Genomic DNA, 21,036 nt, shown 5'->3' on the forward strand with positions numbered 1-21,036 from the left:
CCTTACAGACAGGCACTAACTAGGACACTGACATCATCCTTCTTTGTCCTGAGTATCTCCTTTGCTCTCCCTCTTGACTGACTTCTTCAAAGGCTATTCTCCCACTGGCTCATTACAAAATCTGAGGACATGACTTGGAGGAAAGCAGCTTAATGCTAGCAATCAGCCCCAAAGGTGTCCAGCCATTCTTCAGGCAAGCTGTCCTGGCAGCTGGACCTGCTGGCTCTAGGGACACAGCACTCTTCAGTAACAATCCCTGGTGTGGTGGCCTATGCAAATACCAGAAAGCCACTCAGAAGTAGGCACTCTGAACAGGACAGTAAAAAAAAACCTTGGGGGGAAGGGGGGAAGAAAACCATGCATTTGTTTTTCTTTGGGTGGGGGAATTATAGTGTTCTGCTTGCCATCATGACCATACATATCTATTTTACTTTTGAAGGACACTTCCCACATTTTATTTCTATCTTAGAATTAACTTTAATCACAAAGTTCAGTATCCACAATCCTATTTCCCCTTTGATGATTTCAAACATATGATTTATTAAACAAAGTCTGCAGGAAAAAAAAATACCAACTGAAATAGCTTTGAGTAGGAAGCATCTCTATTACCACCCCACCTCCAAATAATCCTGAACTTATGGGTACCCACACCTCTTCAAAAAGTACATACAGCGGCAACAATATCCAAGCACAGGGACAACCCAACAGCCACACTCTAAATCATACACATGTCTCGCCGAGCATGCATGGATAAGGCATGCCATTTATTTCTTTTTAAGATCAGTTTTCTGAAACATATTTCTCTACAGCAATCTGATACTTCCTGCCATGCTTTCATTTTTTAAAACCTGAATTTCATTAACTATTCCCAATTTATGCCTAAATGCACTAAAATGTGTCATACTGTCCCTCCCACTTTGTCTGAAAAGTGGGTTCAGTGGACAAATATTAAATGTATTTTTTCAAATGTCCGAGTCATACGTGCCAACTAGAATTCTTTCAATGTGGAGGTTTTTTGCATTGTATCTAATGCACTGTGAAATGGAATTAAAAGATTAACATGTATACTCTTTGCTGCTTTAACTGAGAGAAGGAAGACCATTCTTCGCAACCAGACTATCAACATTCCAGAAAATGTCAACATCACTCTGAAAGGATGCACAGTTGTTGTGAAGTGCCCCAGAGGAAGCCCGCCCGCAGAGGGCCTTCAATCACATCAATGTCTCCTTGGATAGAAAAAGATGAGGCTCCAGGTTGACAAATGGAATGGAAACAGAAAGGAACTGGCTGCCATTTGCACTATCTACAGTCATGAAGAGAATGTGATCAAGGGTGTTACACTGGGCTTCCGTTACAAGATGAGGTCCCTGTTTGCTCACTTCCCCCATCAACATCATTACTCTGGAGAATGGTTCTCTTGTTCAAATCTGAAATTTCTTGGGTGAAAAATGCATCTACAGTGTTCAGATGAGGCCAAGTTTTGCCAGTTCAGTCTCTCAAGCCCAGAAGGATGTTGTTTCTCAAAGGAAATGACATTGAACTTGTATCAAATTCAGCTGCTTTGATTCAGCAAGTCACAACAGTTAAAAATAAGGATATCAAATAATTTTTGGATGGTGCCTATGTTTCTGAAAAAGGAATAGTTCAGCAGGCTGATGAATAAAATCTAAGTTGTGCATCTATAGAAACAGCAAGATGCCAGATGATTCCTTGGACTTATTTGTGGTGTTTTAAAAATGCAATAAAAGCCTTATTGATTTGGGAGAGAAAAAAAAAACATTAACACATACGGTACATTGGTGGTTTAAGCAACTTTGAGGCCCACTGTTTTTCCTTTTAATGGCTGTGGAAGTTTCCCATTTTCTTTGGACATGTTAGCTCTTGAAACACAATCTGTATGTTTTAAGAATTTGGTCATTTTGCTAACACTGACATGTGTTTATTCCACTCATATTAATCTTTAAGGCAAATGAAATTGTTGGGACTCCTAAATATTTAGGTCCACAGTTCACCTTTGTTGTATCCTGTTTTCAAAATTTGTCCATAGAGACCACCATCTTCCTGCTGCATGTAGACTTTAAAGAGCCATTCTCATTGAAAGCATTTTCTCCTTCATAAAGATCCATCTTAAGGAATATCACTCCAGGGCCTGTCCCAGAATCACAGACTCCTTTCCCCTCATAAATCCAATGAGCCACAGGTCAGAACAAAAGGGCATTCACTGTGGGCAGGTAACAAACATATCCATCACCTCCCACCATAAAGACATAACATTCTGTTACTTAAACTTGGGTCCCACATACCTAAGGCAGATCACCAGCAAGAAATCAGTCTCTGGTGACAGAATTAAATTCAGGATTATCCAGCTCTGCTACTTTCTAGCTGTGCAACCTGAGATAAATTAATTTACTTCTCTAACCTTTAGCATCTATAAGATAATAACAAAGCCTCATCAAGCTATGTATTTAACACTTGTGTACTTTTTTGTATGTAAACAAAATATACCTCTATAAAACATATAAATTAAACGGTTCCCTGTTGCTTATAGGATTCAGTACTTTTGTTTACACAGTATTCAAAGCCTTCCTGATTTGATTTGTGCTGTTCACCATTCAAAGTCTTATTTTTCAGTACCTGAAGCCCTTCAGCCAATTGCTCTTACTCTCTGGGTTTCACTTGTTTGTTCAACATTTATGCAGGATGGGTCCCTACTTTCCTGAGTCCATTGCTTTGTAAACAACATCCAGCAACTGGGCTGTGACTGGGAGTGGGGAACAGACAGCATTAAATGTACTGGCTGAAGAACAGAAACAATGAAATGGTCAAACACCATATTTGTTCAGAAGGCAACAGAACTGAAGCAGTGAATACCGCAGTCATGCATAGCAACTATGTGTACATTCACTTATAAACGCAGAGCCCCAAACACTGGCCAGAAATGAAAACAATCTCTCTCCTGAAGTTGAAAATAGTTACCAACCACAGTCCAGAAAGGATATTCTGTAGCAGAAAGCAAGAAAAAATCAAGCACATTGTTGCCTGGTGGAAGGTAATAGAGGTTCAGGCAAGGGCAGAAACAGAGATGAACTAAAGAGTTCAGAACCCATGAAACGTGGGAAATGGAGGCGGGGTGAGAAAGTAATGTCCTTTCTTGGTATCACAGAAAAGGATGCATGCAGAAAGGTCCTAGCCAGAAAGAACAGGGAATGCATCCTTTCAACAGGCAGGGACCTACCAGGTAGTTAGAAGGGCAAATGGATCTAAGTCTCCTTGAGGCTGTTAGGAAGTTGTGGAGAAAAGTTTAAGATAGGAAAGCTATCCATTCAGACAGGGAGATCTTCCTCTGATAAAATCTGGTCTGGGCAAGGTTGTCAGAAACCCTTAATAATACCCAGAACGTTATGCCGTGACAGCAGGAATATTATTCCTATTATATGCCACTAAATTGCACAAGAGCTCTGCTTGGCCTAAGAGAATTGCCAACTCACCATCTTCCCATGCAAAGAAGCCGCCTTAAAGAAGAAAAGGAGGGGGGAAGAGGAAGAAAAACAATGAGCTGACCAACTTCTGCATTCCCTGAGCAGGAGTGACTGCCCACTTTCTCCTGACCCCCAGCTGCTGGTGAAAGTGTAGTTCCCAAGCATTGCCACCGAGCGGTGCCTGGGCTACACCCTGGCACAAGTAACTTACTGGCAATTCTGGGAAGCTCGGTAAATCCAGTCCACTACCTTAGCATGTTAAAGGAAAGGATAGGAGGCTAGATCTAAGATGCCACCAGGGAGCTGTAAACAAATGACAAGCACTGAGCACAGCACCATTCTCAGGAGAGTCTCAGGAGTCCTCTAAAAACATGGGGTATAAAAGGGGAGGGGAACAGAGATAGCAGGGGAAGAAACAGATCAAACTGGGAAAATCTTGATACCTACTGAATCTGAGTGATGTATATGCAAGTACATATTATACTATTCTCTCCACTTTTGCACATACTTGACAACACTCATATTAATAGATTTTATTTTAATCTGGTGGTGGCACAGAGAGGGTCAGACCAAGGGAAGAGGAACAAGATAAGGGATCCTGTTAACTCTGAGCTTTCAACTTGGGGCACTCAAGACCAGCTCATCTAGAAGCCTGAATTTTTTTTTTTTCTTGGTAAGAATATTTTCCAGTGTTCTTTACATTCTATTTTTTTTTATTTTATCACCCATCCTTCCCCCACCCAACTAGATACAAGCTCCATGAGGGAAAAGATTTTTGTCAGAGGCAGAACCACTGGCAGGCTCAGAACTGAAATGGCTCTCCAGCCAATCAATGCTCCTTCTGCTTTTTACTCAGCCTCTCCCTCTCCAGAGGTAAAGCACACGTACACTGAGTGCATTTACCACGTGCCAAACACCTGATAATAAATTTTATGCCATGAGACATATATTTTCCCAATTTTCACAATAATCCTTTAGGGGAAAAAAAAAGTCTAAGAGGGCTTATCTAAGTGAGGCACAGATTTATGTGACCTCTTCAAGGTCACCCAGCTACAAAGTAGAACTACAATTTAAATTCACATCTGATCACATAATTCTTACTATTTAGTAAAATTCATAGAATTCCAAATTTCCATTCCTTTATTGGCCTATAAAATGAGTGAAAGTACCAGGAAAAATAAGAAAACAAAAAAAACCAAGACTAACAGATTCACATTCCGTTTTTTCCACTGAGATCCTGTTCACCTCCCAGCCTTCCCTTCCCAACACTTCACACAGAAGCCAGTCAGGAAACATTCTAAACACAAAATGCTGCGGCTCTCTGCTCCCCTCCATTTTAAGTCAGAATTTGCCTATTATTACTTCTATCCACAAAACCTATATATTTTAAATTATGATAAAATAAACCAAACATAAGGTTTCCTATGTGCTGGCTTCCTATTAACACATGCACTTACAAAGTTTTTGGCAGAGGCAGCATGATGAGAAGAACATGTATGGGCGCCAGAGTCTGAGAGGCCCGAAATTCAAACCCAGATGCCATCCCACTTCCTAGCTGTTTTGAGTCCTTGGATAAATTGTCATCTTTAAATTCCATTTTCTCAACAGGAAAGGGTAAGAACAGGGCTTAATTTAAGGAGGGCACATTTCAGTGCCCACTTCAGACATGGCACCAAAGGATAATGGAAAATGAAAATTTACCAGAAAGCAGACACAAAGGACGAGGTGAGGGGGGTCTGGTCACAAAGCTGCCAGACGAGGGATTTCAGGGCTGGGGTCACCAGAGACATATATGCCCCATTCTCCTCCTCCCGGCAGAAGCATTTGCTGAGGTTATCCTGCCCCATCCCACTACTGGATCCCAGTGTGTGGGGCTGCCAGGGAGGCAGCAGGGCAGAGGAAAGAACCCTCAGGGTACGTCTGACAAACCAGGATCCAGCTCTACCACTTCCACAAGCTGTGGGAATTATAGCACTTCATTTAAGCTGTCTGGGCCTCAGTTTCCTTGTCTGGTAAGGTGGAAATACTACTAAACTTGAAGGATTATTGTGAAAAGTAAAAATACTAGTGGAGCACAAAGCATAGCCTACGACACAGAGCTGGCCCCTAATCAGTTATACCTAATGAAGCCCAAACCACATCTTAACATTCTTTGCAAAGCTTTCAACACTCCAACCAGAACATGATCTCAGTGTGCTCTGAATTCCTCTTCCCCTTAAGCTTACACAGCCTGGATTTTTCCAACTTCAAGTAATCTACAGGAACACCTCAAAGACACTGTAGGGTCAGCGGCAGATCACCACAATAAGGCAAATAAAAGCAAGTGAAACGAATTGTTTGCATTTGGAAGTTATGTTTCCACAATGCTGTAGTCTATTAAGTGTACAATAGTGGTAATTCTAAGAAAACCGTGTACAACCCTTCATTTAAAAATACTTTATTGCTAAAAAATGCTAACCATCATCTGCCTCAGTGATGATGGCTGCTAACTAACTGATCAGGGTGCTGGCTGCTGAAGGTTGGGGTGACTGTGGCAATTTCTTAAAATAAGATAATGACGTGTGCTGCACCAAATGACTCTTCCTTTCATGAACAATTTCTCTGTAGCATGTGATGCTGTTTGATAGCATTTTGCCTACAGAACTTCTTTCAAAATTGAAGTCAATCCTCTCAAGCCCTACTAGTGCATTATCAACTAAGTTTATGTAATATTCTAAATCCTTTGTCATTTCAATAACCTTCATAGCATCTTCACCAGGAGTAGATTCCATCTCAAGAAACCACTTTCTTTTTTGCTCATCCATAAAAACCAACTCTTCATCCATTAAAGGTTAATCATGAGATTGCAGCAACTCAGTCACATCTTCAGGCTCCACTTCTTCTAATGCTAATTCTCTTGCAATTTCTACCATATTTGCAGTTACTTCCTCCACTGAAGTCTTGAACCCCCTCCAAGTCATTCATAAGGATTGGAAGTCAACTTCTTCCAAATGCCTGTTAATGTTGGTATTTTCACCTCTTCCCAGAAATCATCAATGTTCTTAATGACATCTAGAATGGTGAATTCTTTCCAGAAGGTTTCCAAATGACTTTGCACAGACCCATCAGAGGAATCATTAGGGAAGTTATAGACTCATGGAATGTACTTAAGTAAGAAGACTTGAAAGTCAATATGACCCATTGATCTGTAGCCTGCAGTTCTGTTAGCAGGCATTAATCTCATTGTCCATCTGTCTCAAGTAATACTTTGAAAGAACCAGGTTTTCTGAGCAGGTCTCAACAGTGGGCTTAAAATATTCAGTAAACTACATTATAAACAGATGTGCTGTCATTCAGACCTTGTTCATTTCTAGAGCACAAGCAGAATAGGTTTAGCATTAATTCTTAAGGACCCTGGGATTTTCAGAATGGTAAATGAGCACTGGCTTCAACCTAACCTCACTAGCTATTTTATCCCGTAACCATAGAGTCAGCCTTTGGAGACTCAATTTGGCACAGGAGGCCTAGCTTTCAGTCAGTCTCTGCTTTGGACATGCCTTCCCACTGAGCTTAATAATTTGTAGCTTTTAATTTAAAATGAGTGGCATGCAGCTCTTTCTTTCACTTGAATTTAGAAGCCATTGCAGGGTTATTAATTGGCCTCATTTCAATATTGTTGTGTCTCAGGAATAGGGAGGCCCAAGAAGAGGGAGAGAGATGAGGAATGGCCACTTGGAGCAGTCAGAACACACACAACATTTATTAAGTTCATCATCTTATATGAGCTCAATTAAAGGTACCCCAAAACACTTACAAGAGTAACAACCTCAAAGATCACAGATCACAGACCACTGTAACAAATACAATAATGAAAAAGTTTGAAATACTACAAGAATTACCAAGATGTTACATAGAGATGCCTAGTGAGCAAATGCTGTTGGAAAAAAGGTGCCAAAAGACTTGCTCAATGCTGGGTTGCCACAAGCCTTCAATCTATAAAAAGTGTAACATAGCTGAAGCACAATAAGACAAAAGTACAATCAAACAAGGTGTATCTCTTACTTTTCAGAGTTGTGGTTCAGAAAATACATATACCAAACTTTATGAATACCATGTAATTGGTACTTAAAATTTCCTTTTACAACTGCTTATCTTTCCATGTCTGTGCATGAATGAATGTATAAATGATACAGAACTGAACTTAACAGTAGTAACATAAAATTTTCCTTCAAAGCCATCCTATGGGTAAGTTTTTTCTTGCTCCTTAATGAAATCTAAGGCAAGCCTCCTAATTTTTTCCATTTTCTATGATAAATACGTGTTCAATCATTTTCAGCCCCAACATAGTGATTTCAATAATTAAGATGTCTAGTATAGTGCATTAGTCAGTACTCATCTTAATTAAAGCTTCTTTCTTCCCTTTCTAGATAAAGTCTGCAATTGGGTTGGGACTGGTGGGTAAACATCAATCATTTTTTCTCTTTCCCCATTTTATTCTGCATCTCTTCTACCCCCAGCAAGAGTATCTCTTCAGGGTTGGAGGTGATGAAGTAGGGAGAGATAAGTAAGCAGCTTGAAAAGGCCACACCAATGAAATCTGACTTTCTCATGAGGGCCTATGGTTTCCCTTGTAAGAGTCCCTAAGTGGGACCATCCATGAGCAATTCCCAGGAATTGAGTGAGGGCTGGCCATCCATTTACAGCACTCCTGGGGGTTTCCATGGGTACCTCCCTCCTGCCTCACACCACCTTCTGGTAGCCATGCATGGGATCTCTTTTTAGAAGGCTTTAACCTGGTTCCATCTAGAAGTTCAGGGAAAAACTACTGCCTTTCCAAGAGCAGATCACTAACTATACAACCTCTTCCTTCCCCTCTGCTCTGCTACTGACCCACAGATTCACATAATAATCCTTATGCTCCCCAAATACCAGGGAACACACGTCAAGTTCTCAGAATGATTGTTTCAGAGTTCTCCCCATCACTTGGCTTCAATGAAAAGGGCTTAAGAGATGCAAACTCTCCTTTCCATGTGTATAAAGGCAAGAAAGGACACAGAACACACCCATATTAACAGCTCTCTCCAAAAACATCCTCGTCTCAGAAGCTTTAAACTCTCAACACTTTTATTTCTTGGAGATGAAGTGTAGTCTAAATGCAAACCCAATTTAAGGCTACCTTCTACGCAAGTCCCTGCAGTATGAAAAGAACTTGGTAACTATTGCTTTATTCTTGGCCTCGAGGGCTGTTAAGACGAACCTAAATAGGTTAGAGTTCCTTTTAAAATCCTGTTACCTATGTCCAACTAGATTTGATGTACCCGAGACCTGTGTCATACTCTCTAGAAGTGTCGTGGAGTCAAGCAAGGTACCTTCAACACAGAACCTCAAAATACTTGCTGTTGGAAAACCCTCTAATTATGAAGATGGTCGTGGGACATCAGGAATAAATTTCCCAGAGCACAATAAGGACCTGGTTAGCTATCAGAAGTCTCTATCTGCTAAAACCAGAGCAATGCAAATTCCTCTGGTAACACTCGAGAAGACAGCAGCAACTTCAGGCAGCTGTGAGCCAGAGTCAGGCTCTTCCTGGTGTCACTTTTTAGCAGCAGCTGTCAAGTCACAGAGAACCTTTGTTCCCTGCAATACCCTCCTTTATTGTTGTGTCAAATGTTTCCAATATGCTGGCTCCTCCTTCACTCAAGTATATATTTTTTCCTGACTGAAATTAGTATTTAATCTAACACGTATGGTTACAGAGATCTCCATAGTGTATCCTCCAGAATACTAATGCAGAATAAAAGCTACACTAAATCCAGTAATCTTTTAGTTTCTTTCTAACCAAATGCAGACCTTCGGTCAGTGTGGCTAATTGTCTTAGACTGTCTAAAGCTACCATGTGCTTTCCATGTGACTTCAGTGCAATCTCTGCTATGATACAGATGCCTCGTGGAAAGGATTTGGTTGCAAATCAATGGGTAAAAGAAAGTGCACAGAACAAAGTTAATTTACAGACCAGTTCTACTACAAAAGTCTGCTTCCAAGTCGAGTTATTTGGTGCTCATTTCTCCTGGGAAAAATTATCCTAATCTGTGTTTAGGTCCAAAGGTCAGACCACAAAAGCTACCATTGAAATATGGTCCTGAGCCAGTGTTAACCCTGGGTTCCAAACTCTGAAGCAGTTATTTGGCCCCAGAAGAAACAGGAAGAGAATTTCATTTCCCTTTCCAGAGTACAGAGCCGACCCTCAGCTGCACTTACAAGGGGAAAAAGTTGGTCTTTGGGGCACCTCCTGACACCCCGGTCTCCTCCCCTGCCTCACCTCCCCACTACCGCATTCTTACCCTGTCTTTAGCTTCCTTCAGAAATATTCCAGATACAAAACCACTCACCTTTCTCCCAGGACCCTGTTTCACTCTCAACTTTTCCCTGGGGAAAGCCTGACCTCACCCTGCGGCACCAGGCGGGAAGTCATGGGTCCTCCCTGGAGCAGGCTGCCCTCAGACACACACCAGCCCCTCAAGCAATGCTCACTCTTTCACAAAGCAAAACTCTAAACCAAAATGAATCTTTAGTAACATGTTTGGGCACAGGTAAAAAAAGAAAAATAAAAGTCTCAGACTCTATGAAGAGAAAATTATTCAAGGGAGTAAACCTCCATTTCATGATGTCAGCAGCCCCAAGGAAGCTTTAGTTTATTCTTCACAGCTTTTATCCTTCCAAACCCACAAGCTTTAGAAGAAGAAAGAAAAGAAAGATCTCCCTCTTTCTTCTTTTCTCTCCCTCCACAGCCCTACTACACTTGCAAAACTAACCTATTGAGTAGACAAGATCACATAAAAATTTTTATTTCATGAACAAGGCCATTTTGAAAACTATCGACAAGAAAAAAGGGGCCTGGGCTACCTTTGTGGCTGATGCCTACAGCCACTATCCATATACACAAAAAATTTGTAGGTAAGAAAAGCCTAACTCAAGGACAACCTATAAAATATGTATGTATCTTTTAGAGTTATCATTAATATTTAGAAACCCATAATTAGCAATAAGCCAGTGACCTCCATCATGTAAGCATGACAAACTTTATTTCCCTTGCTTGATATTAATAATTATTTGTCTGATTTTATCTCCCAATTCTTGGGGGGAATATTACTTCAACAGACAGCACATAAAGTCTTAATTAAATTATAAGGACAAAGAATTAATTTTTTAAAAGCACAATGATGACTGGCACACAGACAGAAGTAATGAACAGAGAGGGCCATATAAGCTTGATAGTGTATGATATGTGGACATTAATAGATAGCTTACATCATCCCCATGGGAAATTTGAGTAAATCCCATGACATTTCCTTTTTCACACCAAGGCACAGTCTTTACTGTGTCTTTTGGTTCCTGCCTTGACTGAACCTTGCACTCCTAGGGAATTTTCTTTTCATTTCCACATTCCATTCCATCCCAATAGCTATTACCTTAGCTAACTTATCCTTCCTTACCTCTCTACACCTATGAGGATCACAGCTGCCTGAATATCATAATGCTGGCCTCTGTGGGATACTTCAGATGAATAAGACAGTCCCTGACCTCTAGGGGCACACAATTATCCAGGCTAGCCTAGGTCCTATCGCTGGATCCTTCCATTTCACATCAGGGTCCTCTCCACAATGGGGTCCCCTAGGTCCTCTCTGCAGGCTCAGCCCTCTAAGCCCTCCACACAGAGTGCAGAGTAAATACCGACTTTAGGTAGGAAGCATTTTCAACTTTAACGAGATCCACATTCAGAGTCTCAGCATTGTTGACTTTCTTACTTGTCTGACCCTGGCATGATACTACAATGCTGATAACTGCTTCTGTTTTATTCCCAAACCCCAGTATCACCATTTTGCCTCCCTCTTCTCACAGACTTTCCCAATCAACATGTGCTCCAACTCTTATATTAAATTTATTCTACTCTGAAATCTTTACTTATACTGATAACTACTAAGTAATCTAGGCCCTTCCTAGAACTAGGGCCTCATTTTTTTGTGTAAATGCATTATTAGGATATGATTCACATACCATAAAATCCACTACATGAAAAAGTTTATTCAACAGTTTTCATTATTCACAAGTTGGGCAATTATCACTATCTAATTACAAAACATTTTCACCACCCCAAAAAGGAACCTTATTATCCACGAGCAGCCATCCCTCATTTCTCCCACCCCCTCCCATCCCTTGGGCCACTAAACCACTAATCTACGTTCTGTCTCTGATATGTAGTCTTTTGTGTCTGGCTTCTTTCATTTAGCATAATGTTTTCAACCATCATCCAGGCAGCTGGATTTTATCAGTACTTCATCTCTCATTCCTTTTTCTGATATGCCATCTTTCAGATATACCATACTACTTTTACCCATTATTCATGAGGTGATGGCCGTTTGGGTTGCTTTTACATTTTGGCTATTATAAACAATGCTGCCACAAACATTTATATACAACCTTTTACGTGAACGCGTATTTTCATTTTTCTTGGGTATACATCTAGCCATGAAATGCTGGATCACGTTAACTCTATTATTTAACTTTCTGAGGAATCACCAAACTGTTTTCTAAAGTGGCTGTCTCATTTTATATTCCTGTCAGCAGTGTTTGAGGGCTCTGATTCCTCAATATCCTCACCAATACTTATTTGCAAACATCTGTCTTAGTAAAGTAATATCTCCGTGCAGTTTTGATTGACAATTCCCCAATAGGATGTTGAGCGTCTTTTCACATGCTTATTGGCCATTAATATATCTTTTGTGGAGAACTGTCTGTTCAGAACTTTGCCCACTTTTAAACTGAGTTGTCTTTTTGTTGTTGAATATTAGAGTTCTTCACATATTTTGGATACAAATCTCTTATCAGATATGTGATTTATAAGTATTTTCTCCCATAGTTCCATTATTTTAATGTCTTCCTGCACAAATTAGTACATGGCTTCTAAATCTCACCCCTGAACCAATTCCTGTTACCCACCAACAATCTGCCATAATTCCAACTTCCACACACCCAGATTTGTAATATCTGCTCCTGAGCCCCATCAACTAGTTGCACTATCCTCTCTCTGTGGTGATCTGCTGTGCTGGCTGCTTGCTCAGAACAAAACTTCCATTTGTAGACCCACTCCTCTAACACCCATCAACCAGCCCATGCCCACCTTGACCTTTCCCCATCACATGAACTTGTGCCTACACCATGCCCTAGCACAATTGACTTGGGTCAGTTCAATAGGTGGAATCACCCTACTTCATCAAATCTAAGATGCCATCAATTGTAAGACCACTGTTATTTTATGTGCCACAGAAGAAAAAAAATGCCAATAACTATGGCATGGCTTTGATTACGAAGCATCTCAGTATCAGAGATACTAATATAAGGGAAAAAAACATATCAATAAAATGCAGTAGGTCTAGATATCAACTGTTTAAGGCTGGTATTATTTCTGTTTCTGAGAGGAGTTCATTGAGGCTCAGTGTTTAAGTAACCTGCAAAATGTAACAAAGTCAGAAGGATTAAAGATGGTGGTGTGAGAGGAGAGGGAGAGGCTTCCTCCTAAAACTCGATACAATTAGAAAATTTAATTGGCACAACTAATCCTGAGAGAGCAACAGGAAAGAGGACCGTCAGGCTGCACACACCTGGAGAAAAGAGCAGACCTCAGCCAACGGGGTAACTACCAGAGCTGTGGCTCCGCGGGACCCGAGCCCCTCCCCCACTCCAGCTCACCAGTGGAAGGAAGAGAAACCCAGCAGGGAGGGAGTGGAAGGCTTCAGACTGCTGAGTACCTAGCTCAGAAATCTGCGCTGGGAGCACAAACCTACATTTCATGGTGCTTTCACGAGACTCGCATAACTACCAGGTTGGAAAGTTAATACAGGCAGAGTTCCTGGGGAGACTGGGATTCTGGCTGCTTGAGGAAAGCAGGGATCCATATCTGGCTGCTCTGGGACAAAAACTTGTACCTGTGTGCACGGCCCACTGGCTCAGGCAGTGGAGGCAGGCACAGGAGCCAGAAGGCGGGGAACAGTGCTTTCTTACCCCCAGTACCACTCCCCTGCAACCCCTGACATTGCTTCAGGGACTCAGCAGCTCCAGAGTAGAGCTTCTGGACACTAGAGGAGACCATATACAAAACATGAAATGCCAAAGGAACCTTGTCCAGAGTAAAATTGTTAATACAACTCCTGAGAAAGATTCAAATGATATGGACCTAGTGACTCTTCCTGAAAGGGAGTTCAAAATAAAAATCATCAACATTCTAATGGAAGTATGGAAAGACATCCAAGAACTCAGGAATGACTTCAGGTCAGAAATCCAATCGTTAAAGGACAAGATGGAGGGTATTAAAAGCAGGTTGGATATGGTGGAGGCGACAATAAATGAAATAGAAACTAGAGAAGAGGAATACAAAGAAGCTGAGGCACAGACAGAAAAAAGGATCTCTAAAAATGAAAGAATATTGAGAGAACTGTGTGACCAATCCAAGCGGAACAATAGTCGCATTATAGGGATACCAGAAGAAGAAGAGAGAGAGAAAGGGATAGAAAGTGTCTTTGAGGAGGTAGTGGCTGAAAACTTCCCCAACCTGGAGAGGGAGATAGTCTCTCAGACCATGGAAATCCACAGATCCCCCTACACAAGGGACCCAAGGAAGAAAACACCAAGACACATAGTAATTAAAATGGGAACGATCAAGGATAAGGACAGACTGTTAAAAGCAGCCAGAGGCAGAAATAAGATCACATACAAAGGAAAGCCCATCAGACTAACATCAGACTTCTCAGCAGAAACCTTACAGTCCAGAAGAGAGTGGCATGATGTATTAAATGCCATGAAGCAGAAGGGCCTGGAACCAAGATTACTTTATCCAGCAAGATTATCATTTAAATTTGAAGGAGGGATTAAACAATTTCCAGATAAGCAAAAGCTGAAAGAGCTTACCTCTGACAAACCATCTCTGCAGTCTATTTTGGAGGGACTCCTATAGATGGAAGTGTTCCTAGGGTTGGATAGCTGTCACCAGAGGTAATAAAATCACGGTAGGGAGGGGGGAGCAGCTGATTGCGAGGCAAATGCAAAATTAAATTGACTATCCCCAAAGCCAATCAGGGATAGAGAAAAAGTATAGAATCTGATACCTAATATATAAAGAATGAAGGAGGAAGAAAAAGGAGGAGAAATAGAAAAGAACCTTTAGATTGTGTTTGTAACAGCATACTAAGTGAGCTAAGTTAGACTCTTAGATAGTAAGGAAAGTAACCTGGAACCTTTGGTAACCACGAATCTAAAGCCTGAAATGGCAATAAGTACATACCTATCGATAATCACCTTAAATGTAAATGGACTGAATGCACCAATCAAAAGACATAGAGTCACTGAATAGATAAAAAAACAAGACCCATCTATATGCTGCTTACAATAGACTCACCTCAAACCCAAAGACATGCACAGACTAAAAGTCAAGGGATGGAAAAAGATATTTCATGCAAACAATAGGGAGAAAAAAGCAGGAGTTGCAGTACTAGTATCAGACAAAATACACTTCAAAACAAAGAAAGTAACAAGAGATAAAGGACATTACATAATGATAAAGGGCTCAGTCCAACAAGAGGATATAACCATTATAAATATATATGCACCCAACACAGGAGCACCAGCATATGTGAAACAAATACTAACAGAACCAAAGGAGGAAATAGACTGCAATGCATTCATCTTAGGAGACTTCAACACACCATTCACTCCAAAGGACAGATCCACCAGACAGAAAATAAGTAAGGATACAGAGGCACTGAAGAACACACTAAAACAGATAGACCTAATAGACATCCAAAGAACTCTACAACCAAAAGCAACAGGATACACATTCTTCTCAAGTGCACATGGAACATTTTCCAGAATAGACCACATACTAGGCCACAAAAAGAGCCTCAATAAATTAAAAAAGACTGAAATCCTACCACCCAACTTTTCAGACCATAAAGGTATAAAACTAGAAATAAATTGTACCAAGAAAGCAGAAAGGCTCACAAACACGCTCCTTATGGAGGCTTAACAACACGCTCCTAAATAGTCAATGGATCAATAACCAAACTAAAATGGAGATCCAGCAATATATGGAAATAAATGACAACAACAACACAAAGCCCAACTTCTGTGGGAGGCAGCGAAAGCAGTCTTAAGAGGAAAGTATATAGCAATCCAGGCATATTTAAAGAAGGAAGAACAAGCCCAAATGAATAGTCTAATGTCAAGGTTATCAAAATTGGAAAAAGAAGAACAAATGAGGCCTAAAGTCAGCAGAAGGAGGGACATAATAAAGATCAGAGAAGAAATAAACAAAATTGAGAACAATAAAACAATAGAAAAAAATCAATGAAACCAAGAGCTGGTTCTTTGAGAAAATAAAATAGATAAGCCTCTAGGCAGACTCATTATGAGAAAAAGAGAATCAACACACATCAACAGAATCAGAAATGAGAAAGGAAACATCACAACAGACCCAACAGAAACACAAAGAATTATTAGAGAATACTATAAAAACCTATATGCTAAGAAGGTGGAAAACCTAGAAGAAATGAACAACTTCATAGAAAAATACAACCTTCCAAGACTGACCAAGGAAGAAACACAAAATCTAAACAAACGAATTACCAGCAAAGAAATTGAAGCGGTAATCAAAAAGCTACCCAAGAAAAAAACACCCGGGCCAGATAGATTTACCTTGGAATTTTATCAGACATACAGAGAAGATATAATACCCATTCTCCTTAAAGTTTTCCAAAAAATAGAAGAGGAGGGAATACTCCCAAACTCACTCTATGAAGCCAACATCACCCTAAAACCAAAACCAGGCAAAGACCCCACAAAAAAAGAAAATTACAGACCAATATCCCTGATGAATGTAGATGCAAAAATACTCAATAAAATATTAGCAAACTGAATTCAAAAGTGTATCAAAAGGATCACACACCACAACCAAGAGGGATTCATCCCAGGGATGCAAGGATGGTACAACATTAAAAAATCCATCAACATCATCCACCACATCAACAAAAAGAAAGACAAAAACCACATGATCATCTCCATAGATGCTGAAAAAGCATTTGACAAAATTCAACATCCATTCATGATAAAAACTCTCAGCAAAATGGGTATAGAGGGCAAGTACCTCTTTAATAAAGGCCATATACAATAAACCCACAGCCAACATCATACTGAACAGCAAAAAGCTGGAAGCTTTTCCTCTGAGATTGGGAACAAGACAAGGATGCCCACTCTCCCCACTGTTATTTAACATAGTACTGGAGGTCCTAGCCACAGCAATTGGAGAAAACAAAGAAATGCAAGGAATCCAGATTGGTAAAGAAGAAGTTAAACTGTCACTATTTGCAGATGACATTATATTGTACATAAAAAACCCTAAAGACTCTACTCCAAAACTACTAGAACTGGTATCAGAATACAGCAAAGTTGCAGGATATAAAATTAACACACAAATCTGTGGCTTTCCTATACACTAACAATGAGCCAATAGAAAGAGAAATCAGGAAAACAATTCCATTCACAATTGCATCAAAAAGAATAAAATACCTAGGAATAAACCTAACCAAGGAAGTGAAAGAACTATACCCTGAAAACTGTAAGACACTCTTTAAGAGAAGTTAAAGAGGACACTAACAAATGGAAACTCATCCCATGCTCCTGGCTAGGAAGAATTAATATTGTCAAAATGGCCATCCTGCCCAAAGCAATATACAGATTTGATGCAATCCCTATCAAATTACCAACAACATTCTTCAACGAACTGGAACAAATAGTTCAAAAATTCATATGGAAACACCAAAGACCCCGAATAGCCAAAGCAATCCTGAGAAAGAAGAATAAAGTGGTGGGGATCTCACTCCCCAACTTCAAGCTCTACTACAAAGCCATAGTGATCAAGACAATTTGGTACTGGCACAAGAACAGAGTCACAGACCAGTGGAACAGACTAGAGACTCCAGACATTAACCCAAACATATGGTCAATTAATATTCGATAAAGGAGCCATGGACATACAGTGGGGAAATGACAGTCTCTTCAACAGATGGTGCTGGCAGAACTGGACAGCTATATGCAAGAGAATGAAACTGGATCACTGTCTAACCCCATACATAAAAGTAAATTCAAAATGGATCAAAGACCTGAATGTAAGTCATGAAACCATAAAACTCTTAGGAAAAAACATAGGCAAAAATCTCTTGGACGTGAACATGAGTGACTTCTTCATGAATATATCTCCCCAGGCAAGGAAAACAAAAGCAAAAATGAACAAGTGGGACTATATCAAGCTGAAAAGCTTCTGTACTGCCAAGGACACCATCAATAGAACAAAAAGGTACCCTACAGTATGGGAGAATATATTTGTAAATGACAGATCCAATAAAGGCTTGACATCCAAAATATGTAATGAGCTCACGCACCTCAACAAACAAAAAGCAAATAATCCAATTAAAAATGGGCAGAGGAACTGAACAGACAGTTCTCTAAAAAAGAAATACAGATGGCCAACAGACACATGAAAAGATGCTCCACATCGCTAGTCATCAGAGAAATGCAAATTAAAACCACAATGAGATTATCACCTCACACTAGTAAGGATGGCTACCATCCAAAAGACAAACAACAACAAATGTTGGCGAGGGTGTGGAGAAAGAGGAACCCGCCTACACTGTTGGTGGGAATGTAAATTAGTTCAAACATTGTGGAAAGCAGTATGGAGGTTCCTCCAAAAGCTCAAAATAGAAATACCATTTGACCCAGGAATTCCTTTTCTAGGAATTTACCCTAAGAATGCAGGAGCCCAGTTTGAAAAAGGCAGATGCACCCCTATGTTTATCGCTGGACTATTTAAGATAGCCAAGAAATGGAAGCAACCTAAGTGTCCATCAGTAGATGAATGGATAAAGAAGATGTGGTACATATACACAATGGAATATTATTCAGCCATAAGAAGAAAACAAATCCTACCATTTGCAACAACATGGATGGAGCTAGAGGGTATTATGCTCAGTGAAATAAGCCAAGCAGAGAAAGACAAATACCAAATGATTTCACTCATCTGTGGAGTATAAGAACAAAAGAAAAACTGAAGGAACAAAACAGCAGCAGAATCACAGAACCCAAGAATGGACTGACAATTACCAAAGGGAAAGAGACTGGGGAGAATGAGAGGGTATGGAGGGATAAGGGCAGGGAAGAAGAAAGGAGGTATTATGATTAGTATGTATAATGTGGGGGGTGGCGGAAAGGGGAGGGCTTTGCAACACAGAGAAGACAAGTAATGATTCTACGACATCTTAGTATGCTGATGGACAGTGACTGTAATGGGGTTCGTGGGGGGCACTTGGGGTAGGGGAGAGCCTAGTAAACATAATATTCTTCAGAAAAATAAAAATAAATAAATAAATTGAAAAAAAATGTCACAAAGTCAGTGGGTTGGTAGAACCGGAATCCAATTCAGGTCTGACTTCTAAACAGTACTGCTTCTGTTACACTCTTTAACCTGCTACATTAACACCAAAGCATGTAGCATCCAACAATTTAAAAAAGAAATCCTGTACTCTTATTTTTTAAACTATAAACTCCTACTGCTAAATAGAAAAGATAATTGAAAGCAGTTTCATTCAAAGTGAAAAAACTTAATTTCTAGGTAAAAATAAAGGTCTAAGTATGGCAATATAAAAAATACAAAAACATACCTAGCAATTTTACTCCTAGAAATGTATTCCATTAATACAGCTGTACATATAAGAAATGATGTGTGCAAGATCATTCATTATTGAATTGTTTTTAATTGAAATGCCTGGAAACAACTTAAAATGTCCTTCATTAACTGGTTCAATTACAAACATTCATTCAATAGGAATGTGACCATTAAAAAAAAACTACATGTACTAATATGGAATCATCTACAGATACATTATTAAATAAATAAACACGGTTTATGTATTTGCTTTATGTACATAAAACATCTCTGGAAAGATACACAAAAAACTGAATTAACTTCAATTACCTGTGGAAAGAACTTGGGTTACTGGGAGATGAAAATGTTAAGAAAATTCCTCTGTAGGTTTTAACATCTAAAGCATGTGAAAGAAAGAGGGAATCAAGGGGGAAAACCTACTAGAGAGATCAAATATAAACTCTTCAATAATTAAAGCAGCACACTGGAGCTGTGAGGAAACCTAGATTCCAGTCCCAGCTCTACAACAACTAGATGACTGTTCCTGGATGAGTCAACCTTTTTCTTGGCTTTTAGCTATAAATGAGAAATTCGCACTTTCTGATCTCTTAAAAGGCTCCCGCTCTCTAATTTTATCATGACATATTTAGCTCCTACAGTGTGTCAAATATAATTTGTAGGTGCTATCAAGAATTCCCGTGTTTTAAGTTTGAGGTAAAATAATAACAGGTTTTAAGTCAGGAAGGTTTGCTTAAAGCTGTGGCTCCCACTCCTTTCTAGCTGTAGAATTTGCAGCAAATTACATCACTGACACCAAGTAGCTACTGATACCTATAAAGCTAGGGTGGTAGCTACTTTCACAAGTTTGTTATAAGGAGTCAAATAACACAGATGAAAATTTTCTGAAATGTTTACACCACTATGTGAAGTGTAAGTTATTAATACACACAGAATCCCCCTTCAGGTATGAGGAAGTAAATGTAAGAGCAAGCATGGACTTTGGAGTCAGACTAGAATACCCTACTTATTTGCTGCATAATCTTGGGGAGGTTATTTAATCTCCTAAACCTCAATTTCCTGACCTATAGAATGGCCATAATGATTCTTATTTGAAAGGGCTACTGTGAAGACTAAGCGACATTGTCAGGTACACAGTACACTGCTTAGCTCAAAACCCGCGTTTGGAAATTGTTTCTCTTCCTTTCCATAATTAGAAACGAAAGGTGGGCTGCCCCTTAGGCAGGTAGCTGACCAACTCACTTCTCACTCTAACTTGTACTCCCCAGAGCCTGGGTTGTTACTTCCTTTTTCATTTCCTTTCCCTTCTATCCACTGCTACCAACAAATATCCTAAACCCTATTTTCATTTCTCATCTCTTCTAGAGCAGAGAATGGTCTGCAGGAGCAAAACTAGAAGGCGGGGCGGGGTTGGCGGGGAAGGAGTATTTCACAGCCCACATTTCTCTAAACTTTTAAAACTTCCACACAAATCCCCCTTAGGTTCGCTCACTAATCTGCTCTACAAACACTTAACAGAGCAATGTGTCAGGAGCTGGATGGAATCAGAGCTCGCAGTGTTTTTGAAGGATTGACCATCAACACATACACACATAATGTATCAAAGGTGATACGAACTCTGAAGAAAAATAAAGAGGGTTGACAGCAGAAGGAGCTAGCAGGAAGATGTGACACTGCACAAGATGACAAGATGCCCAGAGAAGGCTTCACTGACAATGTGACCTTTTAAGAGAGAACCCTCAGTCAGGTAAGAGAGCTAGCCACGCTGCTATCAGGGGAAGATCCCTCCAGGCAGAGGGAGCATTAGCTTCT

The 21,036-nt window shown here is 40.0% G+C and overlaps 1 protein-coding gene and 1 pseudogene across 1 annotated transcript in view; one reads left to right on the forward strand and one right to left on the reverse strand.

Annotated features, from left to right (window-relative positions):
• The window catches only part of RRAS2 (RAS related 2), an 80,636-nt gene that overhangs the window by 13,994 nt on the left and 45,606 nt on the right, over positions 1-21,036 (reverse strand). The window lies entirely within an intron of this gene.
• LOC118973984 (large ribosomal subunit protein uL6-like) lies at positions 1,041-11,625 on the forward strand (annotated as a pseudogene).

This window comes from Manis javanica, chromosome 11, assembly GCF_040802235.1.
Source record: "Manis javanica isolate MJ-LG chromosome 11, MJ_LKY, whole genome shotgun sequence".
NCBI lineage: Eukaryota > Metazoa > Chordata > Mammalia > Pholidota > Manidae > Manis > Manis javanica.